This window comes from Hordeum vulgare, chromosome 6H (assembly GCF_904849725.1).
Source record: "Hordeum vulgare subsp. vulgare chromosome 6H, MorexV3_pseudomolecules_assembly, whole genome shotgun sequence".
Lineage (NCBI taxonomy): Eukaryota > Viridiplantae > Streptophyta > Magnoliopsida > Poales > Poaceae > Hordeum > Hordeum vulgare.
This window is the reverse complement of record NC_058523.1, coordinates 213,481,636-213,497,558: the sequence shown is the minus strand read 5'-3', so window position 1 is coordinate 213,497,558 and position 15,923 is coordinate 213,481,636.

The following is a 15,923-nucleotide window of genomic DNA, read 5'->3' as shown; positions in this document are numbered from 1 at the left end:
AATCATACTTCATGTTGACACGAGGAATAGGGCATTCAAAGCTCCCAATAAGAATCGATGAAGTTTTTTTGATAGCATTGATGCAATGTACTCGATATTGTTTCTTCGGAAAGTGCACCGTATGCTCATTACCGTTGACATGGAAAGTGACATTGCCTTTGTTGCAATCTATAACAGCCCCTGCAGTGTTTAAAAAGGGTCTTCCGAGGATGACAGCCATGTCATCATCCTCGGGAATATCCAAGATAACAAAGTCTCTTAAGATAGTGGTGTTAGCAACCACAACAGGCACATCCTCGCAAATGCCGATAGGGAAAGCAGTTGATTTGTCGGCCATTTGCAGAGAGATTTCAGTGGGTGTCAACTTATCCAATTCAAGTCTACGATAAAGAGAGAGAGGCATAACACTAACACCGGCTCCAAGGTCACATAGCGCAGTTCTAACATAGTTGCCTTTAATGGAGCAAGGTATAGTGGGCACATCGGGATCACCTAGTTTCTTAGGAGTTCCACCCTTGAAGGTATAATTGGCAAGCATGGTGGAAATCTCAACCTCAGGTATCCTCCTCTTATTAGTCACGATATCTTTCATGTACTTAGCATACGGAGACATTTTGAGCATATCTGTCAAACGCATTTGCAGAAAGACAGGTCTGATCATTTCAACGAAGCGCTCAAAATCCTCATCATCCTTTTTCTTGGATGGTTTGGGAGGAAAGGGCATGGGTTTATGAACCCATGGTTCCCTTTCTTTACCATTCTTCCTAGCAGCAAAGTCATTCTTATCGTATCTTCTATTATTAGGCTGTGGGTTATCAAGATCAACAGGTTCAATCTCCGCATCCTTATCATTGTTAGGTTGAGCATCACCATGAACATCACTATTGATATTATCATTAAGCTCATGTTCATCACCAGATTGTGCTTTAGCATTAGAGTCAGATACATCGTTTGGACTCTCAGGGGTAGAAGCAACAGGGTTGCTAGCGTGCATGTTCCTATCATCTTTCTTCTTCTTTCTAGGATGACTAGGTGCATCAGTGCTAACTCCTTGAGAATCTTGTTCAATTCTCTTCGGATGATCCTCAGGATACAAAGCTTCCTGGGTCATTCTACCGCCTCTAGTAACGACTATGACGGAATTGTCATTCAACTCATTGATCAAGTCATTTTGAGCTTTAAGTACTTGTTCTACCTGAGTAGTAACCATAGAGGCATGTTTACTCAGAAGTTTAAGATCATTGACATCTCTGTCCACACAAGCACTTAAATGACTGAGCATACAAGCATTCTGTTCCAATTGTCTGCTAACATAATCATTGAAACTCTGTTGTTTGGCAACAAAGTTATCGAATTCATCCATGCATAAGCTAGCAGGTTTATCAAAAGGAATATCACTCTCATCAAACCTACGCAGAGAATTTACTTCTACTACCTGTATCGGGTTATCGAGACCATGGATCTCTTCGATAGGTGGTAGATTTTTGACATCCTCAAATTTAATGCCTTTCTCTCGCATAGATTTCTTGGCTTCTTGCATATCTTCGGGACTGAGGAATAGAATACCTCTTTTCTTCGGAGTTGGCTTAGGAGGTGGTTCGGAAATAGTCCAAGCATTCTCATTGCACAAGATGTTATTCAATAGGATCTCAGCTTGTTCTATAGTTCGTTTCCTAAAAACACAACCGGCACAACTATCTAGGTGGTCTCTGGAAGCATTAGTAAGTCCATTATAGAAGATATCAAGTATTTCATTCTTCTCAAGAGGGTGATCAGGCAAGGCATTCAGTAGGTGGATGAGCCTCCTCCAAGCTTGTGGGAGACTCTCTTCCTCAGCTTGAGCAAAGTTGTATATTTCCTGCAAGGCAGCTTGCTTCTTATGGGCAGGGAAATATTTTTCAGAGAAGTAGTAGACCATATCCTGGGGGCTACGCACACAGCCAGGAGCAAGAGAAGTGAACCAAGTCTTAGCATCATCCTTTAGCGAGAAGGGAAACAGCTTGATCATGCAGTAGTGGCGGATCTTTTCCTCACTAGTGAATAGGGTGGTTATATCGTGCAGTTTGGTAAGATGGGCTACAATCGTTTCAGACCCATAACCATGAAAAGGATTAGATTCGACCAGAGTGATTAACTCAGGGTCGACAGAGAATTCATAATCCTTATCGGTCACAAAGATAGACGAAATTGCAAACTTCGGGTCGTATTTCATCCTAGCGTTCAGAGATTTTCTTTCGACTTGCGCAGTAATTTCTCAACATCATAGCTATCCTCACACACAAGAAAATCCTCAGCTATCTCTCCCTCCATAACATAGCGCGTATCAGGCATAACACGCAATTCAGGCATAGTAGCAGGTTCTACTTCAATAGTATCAGCAGTTTCAGAAGTATCATCACATCTAGCAGCAACTCTAGCAATATGTGCATCAAGGGCACCTAGTGGCAAAGCAGTACCAGGCATAACATCATCAGGCATAGTATCAAGCATAGCATCATCAGGCATAGTATCAAGCATAGCATCATCAGGCATAGTATCAAGCATAGCATCATGGACAGCAGAAGTAGCATCATCAAGCACAGGCGACATATCAATATTTCTAGCAGGAGGCGATGTCGCAAACTTACTCATAACCGAAGGTGAATCAAGTGCAGAGCTAGATGGCAGTTCCTTACCTCTCCTCGTAGTGGAAGGCAAGATTTTAGTTCTTGGATCTTTCGGATTCCTCATAGTGACCAGCAGACGTCAATCCCAAGTGACTCAGAGAATATAGTCGTGCTTCCCTGGCAACGGCGCCAGAAAAAACCTTGATAACCCACAAGTGTAGGGGATCGCAGCAGTTTTCGAGGGTAGAGTATTCAACCCAAATTTGTTGGTTCGCCAAAGAAGAAGCGAAAGAATATTCTCAAGTATTAGTAGCTGAGTTTTTTAGATTCAACCACACCTGAAAGATTAGTGTCTGCAAGCAAAGTATGAGTAGCAAAGTAGTATGATAGCAACGGTGCCAGAAACGATCTGTTGACGGCAGACTATTCCTAACTGTTGTATCAATGGCGCCAATAAATAGCACGTTGACGGGGGATTATTCTTGAGAAGAATGCTTCCACGGCTACGGCTCCAGAAAAGTCTTGCAACAAGTAACAACGAAGTAGCAAGGAACAGCAGTAGCAGCAGCAGCAGAGTAACGACGGTAGCAATAGTAGCAGCAAAGTGGCCCAATCCCTTTTGTAGCAAGGGACAAGCCTAGACAAAGTAACGTAGCAAGGACCAATAGTAAAAGACTCGTAGGTAGTGGATCGGTGATGGATGAGTATGACGGATATGATTCATCATGTAACAGTTATAACACGGAGAGATAAGTAGCTAGCTCCCGTTTGTCAATCTAATGTAGGCATGTATTCCGTATGTAGTTATACGTGCTTAGGAAAAATAACTTGCATGACATCTATTGTCCATCCCTCCCGTGGCAGCGGGGTCCTAATGGAAACTATGGGATATTAAGGTTCTCTGTCTTGGGTATAAGCCTGACAGTAGATGTGTAGGGTACGAAAAGGATGGGCAGAGCCTTAGCTACAGCGAGGTTGTATGAGTTCAGGCCCCTCTACGGTGGAGGTAATAGCCCTACGTCTCAGTGCTCAGGGAGCTTGTTGTCGAGTGGAAATATGGAATACAATGAGTTGCTAACCCCTCTACCAGTGGGGGAGGGTGGCTTATATAGAGTGCGCTGCCCTCCACAACGGTTCCGGTACAGGGGTGGAGTAGTGGGGATTGAATGCGTATGTTACAGGTAACGTACGCCCTAAATGCCAATAAATGCACCTGGAAACGTACGACCGTTTCCCTCCAGGGGGTTGCGATGTACCGAGTGGTATCCAGTCGGTTAGCTTGATATCCTTCGAATGTTAATCTCCGACTGGATGGTCGAGGACCTGTTACCGACTGGATGATGGGGACTCCTTAATTCAGTCGGAACTGACTAGGGGTCTTGTCCTTTGTGAGGGGTAGTCCTTGGGTAGGACCTACATGCTAGTCGGCGATTCTTGATCCCTGCTGCAGACACTCTTCAGCCCGCTGCCGATTGCCTGTGATGGTGATCACACCCTTCGGGCCTGGCATCTTCAGCTTCAGGTATACGTAACATGGACGGGCCATGAAACGCACATACGCTGGGCGACCCAGAATTGCGTGATAAGCGCTCTGGAAGTCGACCACTTCGAACGTCAGCTTTTCCTTGCAGAAGTTCTTGTCGGAGCCGAAAACGACGTCCAACGCGATCTCGCCGAGTGACTTGGCCTTCCGTCCAGGGACGACTCCATGGAACTGCATGCTGCTCTCGCTGAGTTTGGACATCAGGATGCCCATCCCCTTGAGTGTGTCGGTGTACATGATGTTCAAGCCGCTGCCGCCATCCATGAGGACTTTGCGCAGTCGGACTCCTTCTACCACCGGGTCAACGACCAGAGCCTGTCTCCCCGGGGTGGGTACATGTGCCAGATGGTCCGACTGGTCGAAGGTGATCGCAGTCTGAGACCATTTGAGGAACTTGGAGTTGGCAGGGGTGGCCATGTTCACCTCTCTGTTCACCAGCTTCAGTCGACTCTTGCTCTCGACATCAGCAAAAATCATCAGGGTTGCATGGACTTGGGGGAACGGATCCTCCTTATCCTCCTCATCCTGTTCATGGCCCTTCTCACTCGGTTGCCCTTCGCTGAACCCTTGGATCAGGAGGCGACACTGTCGAGTGGTATGCTTCGCATATATGGGGTTGCCATCTTCGTCCATCTTCGTATGAACCGGACATGGCTGGTCCAGGATGGGGTTATTGAACTGCTTCTTCTTGGGGGTGAACTGAGCCTTCCCTTTGCCCTTGAACTTGGCATTGGTTACGGCTGCAGCTTCTGCTTGCGGAGCGGTCGGAGCTTTCTGCTTTTGCTTCCGAGTGTTGCCCCCATCTCCTTCAGCGATTGTTTTGTGCTTGCCGCTTCGGATGCAGTCCTCTTCTTCACCATTTGCATAGCGTGTCGCTATCCTCATCATCTTGCTCATGAAGATGTCGCCTGTTCGGCCAAACTTAAGGTGTAGATCCCTATACCGCACGCCTGCCTTGAAGGCGCAGACTGCTTGATGCTCGGTGACGTTCTCCACCGTGTGGTAGAGAGTTGTCCAACGCTGGATGAAGTCGCGCAGGGGCTCATTATGCTTCTGGACGCAGTGCTGGAGCTCCACGAGGCCAGCTGGGCGCTTGCACGTCCCTTCGAAGGTCCTGATGAACACCCGGGCCAGATCTGCTGTGACAGCCCGTTGCTGACGCCCCAGAAGATTCCCCTTTATTTCTGTTTTCGTCGTGTGGCTATTTTATTTGTCGCATCATCATCGCATCATTCGCATCATCTGCATTGCATCGGCATCTCCGTTGCCGCCAGTTTTCAAAACTTGCATCCGTTAGTAGTTGCCGGTTCGCGTCGTTATCCGTTCTGAGCCCGACCGCACTCGCACGCGTCCGCGACACCGTCGAAACCCTGTTTTTAAAGTGCGTTTAAAACTTTCTCTGATCGAGGTGAAACTTGGCACGCGGTCGCGATTAGATATAGCTAGGCCGCCTGTCGAATTTTGTCGCGATCGGAGACCGTCTGGTACCCGAACGGTCGACCGTAGCGGCACCGTATTCGGGCTACCGTCGGACGTTTGTCGGTGTTTTAAAAATTCGTGCCGCGCCGCCCGTTCTCCCTCTCGTCTCCGGATATCCCCTCTACACGGCCGCGTACCCATTCCCTCGTGCGGAATCGTCCGAATCCGACCCCGCGGTTGGATCCGGAACGCGATTCCGGTTTACCCTAGCCCCCGTTTGTCTATATATAGACCCCTTCTAATTTTCGGACAGCCTCCCTCTCTCCTCCTCGTTTTCCACACAGCCCCACCAAACCCTAGCTCTCTCTCCCGCAGCCTCTCTCCCCACCAGCCGCCGCGGGCCCGCCAGGCCCGATCCAGGCCCGCCCGGGCCCGAGCCGCCGCCGCCCCGTTCGAGCTCCCTGCCCGTGCCTCCTCCTCCCGGGCGCCGCCGCACCTCCCTGCCCGAGCTCCTACCGCTGCGCCACCAGCCCCGCCGCCCGCGGCTCGCCGGAGCCCCACTGGCTGCCTCCGTGCCTTGGCCTCGCCGCCCTCGCCGCCGGTAATCGCCGCCAGTTCCGGCCGCCGCCTCGCCCACGTCTCCCCCCCGATCTGCGTCGCCACCATGCGCCGTCAGCCCGCGGCGCCTCTGCACGCCGCCCAGCAGCCGGATCCGCCTTGCCCCGCCGCCAGCGTGCCACCCTCCGCTGGATCCGCCCGACCTCGCCTCCCTCCGCGCTCGCCGGACCCGCTGCCGCCGGTGCGCGTAGGCCGCCCCTGCCTCCCGATCTGGACGAGGGAGCCGCCCCAGCGCCCCGCTCGCCAGATGGGCCGGCCTTGCGTGCGCGGGCCTTCCCCAGCGCCAGGCCCACCTCGGCTAGGTGCACACCGGCCTCCTCCCGCGGCCCAGGAAGCCAGTTGGCCCAGTTGCTCCGCCAACCGACCCCGAGCCCACTGCCTCCAGCGCCCAGGCTGGCCTTTGGCCCAAGGTGAACCTATCCCCCGCCCGTGGCGTATTTTTGCTAAGTTGCGCATGCCCAGTTTTGGCCCGTAGCTTTTTTAGGATTTTTCCTGGGAATTTAGTTTTTTCAGTTAAATGCTATATTTCAAACGCCCGTGGATTATTATTTGTAAGTCGGAACGAAGCGAGTAATATATGGTTTTGTGGTAGTTTCGTGCGTAGAATACGAATTCGAAACATGCATAATTGTTTGACGTCGTTTGGCGTGTCGGATGCCTAGAATAACGTGCTATTTTAATAGGATACGCCCCTTATTTAATTTTCGTGCAAGTCCGAATTGCTCGTATGCCGTAGTAGAAATGCCCATGTTTTAGGAGCTAAGTTTCCATGTATTTTAGTGCGATCGTTGGTATTTTTACGTGTAGGGTTTGCCGGCAGTTTATTTTTCCGTGTTTAGGATTATTTCTCGCATTTATGTGTGGTATTATTTTGTGTTGCAAACCCCACATATCTTATATGTTCCCGGGGTAGAAAAATCCCATGGATTTTTCTGTGCAATTAGTTTTAGCTTTTGAGGAAGTTAGTTCGCGCGATATTTTGCCGTGATGCCCTTTTGTTTAATTCGTAGAATTTAATCCGTGCTTCGTTTGAAGGAGTTGCCAACTAGAGAGTTGATCTTGGATGTTTTGTTTAGCCCCTGGTTTTTTTGGTTGCAATAGAAATGCATGTTTAGGTGTTGTTTGCTTGCTCTCAAGTTGCTTGAAATAGTGCTGTTTTAGAGGAGCTGAAATATTTCTGAGTCTGGAATCTGTTATATTTTGTTGCTGTCTTGTCTTGCTTGTATCTTGTGATCTGTAGCGCTTTTGAGGTTGGTCCAATGGAGTTAGTTGTACCCCTTGTATTTCTCTAGCATGCTGTAAATTTTCATGCCATTTGGAGTCCGGTAGCTATAGGTTTTGCTCCTGTCAATATAGCTTCAGATCGAAAACTGCACTTTCATGAGGTGTAATTTTCACTAAGTCTGAGATAGTGTGTGGGAAGCCATTTAGTGACTTCTTTCCCTAGTCTTCCTTGCTGCCATGCTAGTAGTTGTTAGCTGTTTGTAGTAGTGCTTCTTGCCCTCTTCCGTGCCATGCCTTGCTTGAACATATCGGAGTTGTGTAGCCGTAGTTGTGGGGCGTAGAAAGTGCTATGTGGCTGATTTTGGCATATTGTATTTATTTCTTGTTTAGCTCGTAGTTTTTGATCCGTAGCTCCGATTTGATCGGGTCCTACATGAAACTTGCTTAGAATCTCGTGTAGTTTTATTTTCTCTTGCTGGTTGTTTGTTTTGAAGTGCTCATAGCCGTCGTTGCACACATATTGCATTCATGCCATCATATCTTGCCGTGCTTGTAACTTTTGATCCGTAGCTCCGCTGGAGATGTTCTTTATGTGTAGATTACTTGAAATGATGCATAGAATCACGTGAACCTATTTGTTTTTCTGTTTAACAACCAATTAAATGTGTTAGTTCAGATCTGGACTGAATTGTAAATTAACATGTGAGGTCGTTTCGGAGATGCTATAAGTCATCTCCGACCTCATTTAAAATACCTAGATAGGTAGATTAAATACGCTTCACCTCTTGCCATGTTTAATCACATTTAATATTGTCGTGTACCTAATCGGGAGTGAACTAAATAATTCATATGTGGAGTTTCGTCAATATGCAACTCGTTGCATATTGAACTTCACTTAATGTGTAGTTTTGATTGTGTGGAATTGTCATGCCGTGACTTGCATATATTCAGCTGCTCATGCATCATATGTGGTGTGCATCGTGTGGTGAATTCCGTGTGTTGATATGTGTTTCCGGTTTTCTTCGTCTCGATAGAGTTCCGCATCGTGCCGGATTGTGAGGACCCGTTCGACTACATCGGTTCGTCTGCTTCACGGAGGCATTCTTCTTCCAAGCGGGATCTCAGGCAAGATGATCATTTCCCCAGATACCATTACTATCATTGCCATGCTAATTTATCGCTTCTATCGTTTATGCCTCGTTGCTTACCACCTGTTAAATATCAGCCTCTCAACAATGCCATGAATACCATCAACCTGTTCGACCTAGCAAACCACTGATTGGCTATGTTACCGCTTGCTTAATCCTGTTGTTAGCGTTGCTAGTTGCAGGTGCAGATGCTTCCATGTGAAAACATGGGTTCCTTGTTATATCACCCTATTAATGCTATATAATTTAATGCACCTATATACTTGGTAAAAGGTGGAAGGCTCGGCCTTTCTAGCCTGGTGTTTTGTTCCACCTTTGCCCCCTTAGTTTCGGCTACCGGTGTTATGTTCCATAAATGAGCGCTCCTAACACGATCGGGGTTGTTATGGGGACCCCCTTGATAATTCGTTTTAGATTAAAGCTGGTCTGGCAAGGCCCAACATTGGTACTACATTTTCCCAACATAATAATTCTGTTAAATTGAAATGCATAGGGAGTTAACGCTACCCGAGGAGTAATTCTACATAATACAGGGGCGGCCAGTGCTGTTGGTGCTGGTCCAAAACTAGAGCCGTTTGCAGGGCCAACCCGGGGCAACTCGGGATATTTCTATTAGGCCACCGTACGCTGTGCTTATCCGTCGTGTCCTGAGAACGAGATACGCGGCTCCTATCGGGATCGTCGACACGTCGGGCGGCCTTGCTGGATTAGTTTTACCTTTGACGAGATATCTTGTGCATCGGGATTCCGGTGATGCTTTGGGTAATCTCAGGGTTGAGGTTTTCCACTAGGGAATCCGACGAGATCGCGAGCTTCGTGATTGAGGATTTCTATGCGGCTTGTGGTAATTTGTGATGGACTAGTTGGAGCACCCCTGTAGAGTTAAATCTTTCGGAAAGTCGTGCCCGCGGTTATGTGGCAACGTGGAAACTTTGTTTAACACTGGTTCTAGATAACTTGAAGTTAACTTAATTAAAATATGCCAACTGTGTGCGTAACCGTGACTGTCTCTTTCGTGAGTTCCTTCTCCGGTCGAGGACATGGTGGGGTTATATCTGACGTAGGTAGGTGTTCAGGATCATTCACTTGATCATCAGTAGTCACGTCCGCTATGCGTAGATCTCCCCCCCTCTTATTTCTTGTACTCATAAGTTTAGCCACCAAATATATGCTTAGCCGCTGCTGCAACCTCACCACTTAACCATGCCTCACCCATTAAGCTTTGCTAGTCTTGATACCTTTGGAAATGAGATTGCTGAGTCCCCTGTGGCTCACAAATTACTACAACACCAGTTGCAGGTACAGGTAAAGGTTACTTGGCGCGAGCGCGTTGATTGTTCTTTTGGAGTTGCTTCTTCTTCTTCTTCTTCATCGATCTAGGATGGGTTCTAGGCCGGCAGCCTGGGATAGCAAGGATGGACGTCGTTCTTATTTTTCTCGTTTGTTTTCGTCCGTAGTCGGACCATGCTCTTACTCTTGATGATTATGTAATGTACTGAGGTGACTCTGGTGTAGCTTGTGGCGAGTGTAAGCCAATTCTATATATATCTCTTCTTTTCAGTACATGTACTTGTAATGATATCCATTCTTGCGACACGACGAGATGCGCTTCTATCCCTGACGAGGCCTTCGTGCCAAATTGAGGATAGGGTCGCATCTTGGGCGTGACATCTGCCCAGCTGTAGATGCTTGAGGGGGCCAACTGGTTCAGCCACGCTCGCGCCGAGCCGTCGAGCATCAGAGGGAGGTGCTTCATGGCGACATGGTCGTCTCCTCCTCCCATCTGGCTTGGACTCCCCTGTAAACTTGTTAATTCCCGTCGCCAATCGTAAGTTGGGAGGGATGTCAGCCAAACGGATGGCTCGACTGAAACACTCGGGACCAGAAACGATGGCCCTGCTTCCACTCGGACGGTCAATATCGCGACCATTGTGGTGGGCCCGGCCCCTGTCGACCCTCCGCTGGGCGATATGCCCTCTTGCGTCGGGCCTTGTGTCGTAAGTGTCACCGACTGAACGCCGATCATCATGATGTCGAGGCCCGTAGGGCCCACCCCGCGGAGGGGTGCGTGAACGGCGGCGATCTTCGTGATTTATGGAACGGCTGCCTCCTCGGTGTCGCTGATGGGAACCTGGGCTGTGAACCGACCGATGCGTATTCGCATGAACAGAACTATTGTAGATCCTGTTGTGCGACTGGGAGACCGCCGAATTCTGCTGTTGCGCCGTGTGCAACAAGGCTCGGATCTGCTCGATCCCTCTACCAACCTCTGAATCAGTCGGCTGGAGGGAATCGGCTATCTTGGCAGCTGCAGCCAAGTTGAGGAGGGGTGTGCGGCACAGCTCCATGTTGCTCCGCCGAGTGTGCCGACTGGCAGAACGGCGAGGCAGACGACGCGCGTCGGACGCTTCACCGATCTCGTGCTCGTTCCAGCCAGCTTGACGGGGGTCTTCATGGGAATTGGCCATGTGTACTTCTGCTGCAGGCCCGCGACCCGCGTACTCGGAAGGAAACTCAGTGGGAACCGAGCCCGAGCGCTGGGATAGCGGGGCAACCACAACTGACTCAAGAACCGCCACTTGTGAAGATGCATTCTGGCGTGCCTGGGCGTGTCGCACCCAACGCTGGAGCCGCGGACGGCAGGACCGCTTGATGCGGCGTGTGACGGTGGTGTAGGTCGACACTGGAGCCGACTGCTGGAGAAGAAGAATGCCGCGGGCGCCGGCACAGAAGTGCGTAGCCCCGCGACGGGGAAGCGCCTCGACGTCGAGGGGCGCATCCCGAAGCCACGCCGAATCATCGACTATGAAGGAGAGAGCGCCGAAGAAGAACTGGTGACCCATGCTCGAATCCCCACCGGACGACATGACGAAAGGAAGTAGTCGCAAACTCGCCGGAAGTCGCTTAGACGCCTGCCCCACGGTGGGCGCCAACTGTCGTGGGTATAAGCCTGACAATAGATGTGTAGGGTACGAAAAGGATGGGCAGAGCCTTAGCTACGGCAAGGTTGTATGAGTTCAGGCCCCTCTACGGTGGAGGTAATAGCCCTACGTCTCAGTGCTCAGGGAGCTTGTTGTCGAGTGGAAATATGGAATACAATGAGTTGCTAACCCCTCTACGAGTGGGGGAGGGTGGCTTATATAGAGTGCGCTGCCCTCCACAACGGTTCCGGTACAGGGGTGGAGTAGTGGGGATTGAATGCGTACGTTACAGGTAATGTATGCCCTAAATGCCAATAAATGCACCTGGAAACGTACGACCGTTTCCCTCCAGGGGGGTTGCGATGTACCGAGTGGTATCCAGTCGGTTAGCTTGATATCCTCCGAATGTTAATCTCCGACTGGATGGTCGAGGACCTGTTACCGACTGGATGATGGGGACTCCTTAATTCAGTCGGAACTGACTAGGGGTCTTGTCCTTTGTGAGGGGTATTCCTTGGGTAGGACCTACATGACAGGCCTATGACCCTACCCTAGGATTATAACCCCATCATTCTCCTTTTAATAAAGAACCGGACCAACGCATTAACACGTGGTGAATACATGAACTCCTCATACTATGGTCATCTCCGGGAGTGGTTCCGGCTATTGTCACTCCGGGGTTGCGGGTCATAACACATAGTAGGTGACTACAACTTGCAAGATAGGATCTAAAACACACATATATTGGCGACAACATAATAGGTCCAGATCTGAAATCATGGCACTCGGGCCCTAGTGACAAGCATTAAGCATAGCCAAGTAGTAGCAACATCAATCTAGAACATAGTGGATACTAGGGATCAATCCTCGTCAAAAACTAACTCAATTACATGATAGATCTCATCCAACTCATCACCGTCTAGCAAGCCTACGATGAGATTACTCAGGAACGATGAAGAGCATCATAGAATTGTCGATGGAGGAAGGTTGATGATGACGATGGCGATGATTTCCCCTCTCCGGAGCCCGAAACAGACTCCAGATCTGGCCTCCAGATGAAGAACAGGTTGTGGCGGCGCCTCCGTATCGTAAAACGTGATGAAACCTTCTCTCTGATTTTTTTCGGGCGAGACGGAAGATACAGAGCTGAGTTCGGGGGCGGTGGAGCCACGTGGGCCCCACAAGTCCTCACGGCGCGGCCAGGGGGTGGCCGCGGCCTGTGGGCTTGTGGCCCACTAGTCCACCTCCTCCGGTGGATCTTTGCGCAGGTATTTTTCTTTTATTCCAGAAAAAAATCTCCATAAATTTTCAGGACATTCCAAGAACTTTTATTTCTACACAAAAACAACACCATGGCAATTCTGCTGAAAACAGCGTCAGTCCGGGTTAGTTCCATTCAAACCATGCAAATTAGAGTCCAAAACAAGGGCAAAAGAGTTCGGAAAAGTAGATACGATGAAGACGTATCAATTGGCTCCACATATCAATACTAGTCTTTTCTGCGCACTTTGTCCTCACTCATGCGCACCCGGGATCAACTTCCCAGTAAGTCACCCATCCTAGAGCTACTCCAAGACGAGCACGCTTAACCTGAAAGTTCTGTTCAAATGGGCTCTCGAAAAAGAAGGAATTCCTTATTTTTATGAGTAGTCTATCATCCCTAATAAGACAGGCTATCACATACACCACCACTCATAGGAACCGACGTCCTCGTTGGGCCACAGGAGCATTCCCTCTTGGCACAAACGTCTGTGCATCCAGTCCAGTACATGTGTCATGTCGTGTGCCACGACGGGTCACAAACGTAATGAACAACATGACCACACACCTGTCCGCAAACATCCGTGTAACCGTGAGGGTCGGCTCTGATACCAGCTTGTAACACCCCGGAGACACCCGCCAGCGGTCGTTACTCTTGGCGGGATCTAGACTGGCCCTACATATCAATACTAGTCTTTTCTGCGCACTTCGTCCTCACTCATGCGCACCCGGGATTAACTTCCCGCTGGGTCACCCATCCTTGAACTACTCTAAGCCAAGCACGCTTAACCTGGGAGTTCTGTTCGAATGGGCTCCCGGAAAAGAAGGAATTCCTTATTTTTTTGAGTAGTCTATCATCCTTAATAAGCTAGACTATCACACGAGGCAAGTTGTGTGTGTGTTTTCGAAAACAAAGACATTTAAGATATCCTAACCGTCCCAATCTTACATGTGTGACCACGATACCCCTATATGGGATGAAGCTTTGTTGATTACCTTGGTCTATGCTAGCAGAGAGCCCGCATTACTAGTGGCGGGAGAGTCGAGTCACTCTCTCGATATGGGTTCGTGTCTGGTAGGGCGGCCATGGATTGTTTTCATAGACACCGGGCACACCGTTGCGTCCGCTCAGGGATGGTACGATCTTGAGCGAGTCTCGTATGATGTACATCATGAGGACGTGGGCGAACGAGTGGAATCTTTGTTTAGTGTCGCCAGGGGAAAGGCATTGTTCGGGTGCTTACCTCGGGTATGTACTATACCGCGAGTTATGGATGACACGGAAGTTCCCCGACACTTGTGGGTAAAGCGTGCAACCTCTACATAGTGTAAAATTATTCGAATAGTCGTGTCCATGGTCATGTACAGTTGGAGGTTCTCCCTAAACTATGTCCAGATGTTTGCACAAAACTTGGTGTGTGTGTGCGTGAGAGAAAGATGACACGTGACTTAAGTCAGTTGACTTAACATGATGATCGAACATGAGATGTTCAACCCCTGCTTATATTGATATTTGTAACTAGTTCGTATGGAGATCTGAAACCTGTTGATGCATGCTTTTACAAGTTTATTTGAACATGTCATTGCACTCAAAATTAGCTTTCCACAACTTACCTACTTAGTGCTATCATCCATTGTTAATTGCCTCGTTGCAAACATGGTTGCTTGCGAGTACATTCAAAGTACTCCTTGGCTTGACACTGGTTATTTTATTGGCCAGACATGAAAGAACATGATATGATGAAGAGTACTTGGTGACGTACGTGCGAGTTAGGACGCTTCCGAGTCAGAATGCCTGTAGGGTTAAGGCAGATGACATGGGTGTTGGGGATCGTAGTAATTTCAAAAAAAAATCCTACGCCATACAAGGATATATCTATGGAGAAACCAGCAACGAGAGAGGTTGTAGAGCATCTTCATACCTTTGAAGATCGCTAAGCGGAAGCATTACTATGAACGCGGTTGATGGAGTCGTACTCGCAGCGATTTAGATCGCGGTGGATTCCGTTCTATGTGCCGAACTACGGCACCTCCGCGTTCAACACACGTACAGCCCGGTGACGTCTCCCACGCCTTGATCCAGCAATGAGGAGGGAGAGGTTGAGGGAGAGCTCCGGCAGCACGACGGCGTGGTGGTGGTGGAGCTACGAGGTTCTCCGGTAGAGCTTCACCTAGCTATGCGGAGGACGAGGAGAGAGAGGTGTAGGGCTGCGCCGGGAGATGAAGAAATTGTGTCTCCAAAAGCCAAAAACCACCACTATATATAGGGGGAGAGGGAGGAGGTGCCCACCCTTAGGGTTCCCACCCCTAAGGGGTGCGGCAGCCCCATCTAGGGAAGAGGGCAGCGGCCAGGGCAGGGAGAAGAGGGGTGGCCCACCGAGATGGGCCTTGGGCCCCTCCTGCGCCTAGGGTTTGGCCCCCTCCACCTCTCCTTGTGCCATGGGCCTAGGTGGAAGGCGCACCATCCCACTCTGGGCTGTTTTCGTTCCACCTTTTGGCCCATGCTAGCCTTTGGGGCTGGTGGCCCCTCCCGGTGGACCCCCGGAACCCTTCCGGTGATCCCGGTACGTTACCGCTGACGCCCGAAACATTTCCGGTGTCCAAAACCTCACTTCCTATATATAAATCTTTACCTCCGGACCATTCCGGAGCTCCTCGTGACGTCCGAGATCTCATCCAGGACTCCGAACAACCTTCGGTAACCACGTACATTATTTCCCTATTACCCTGGCGTCATCGAACCTTAAGTGTGTAGACCCTACGGGTCCGGGAGACATGCAGACATGACCGAGACATCTCTCCGGCCAATAACCAACAACAGGCTCTAGATATCCATGTTGGTTCCCACATGTTCCACGATGATTTCATCGGATGAACCACGATGTCAAGGATTCAATCAATCCCGTATGCAATTCCCTTTGTCTATCGGTATGATACTTGCCCGAGATTCGATCGTCGGTATCCTTATACCTTGTTCAATCTCATTACCGGCAAATCTCTTTACTCATTCCATAACACATAATCCCATGGCTAACCCCTTAGTCACACTGAGCTCAATATGATGATGGATTACTGAGTGGGCCTAGAGATACCTCTCCGTCACACGGAGTGACAAATCCCGGTCTCGATTCGTACAACTCAACACACACTTTTGGAGATACCCGTAGTGCACCTTTATAATCAC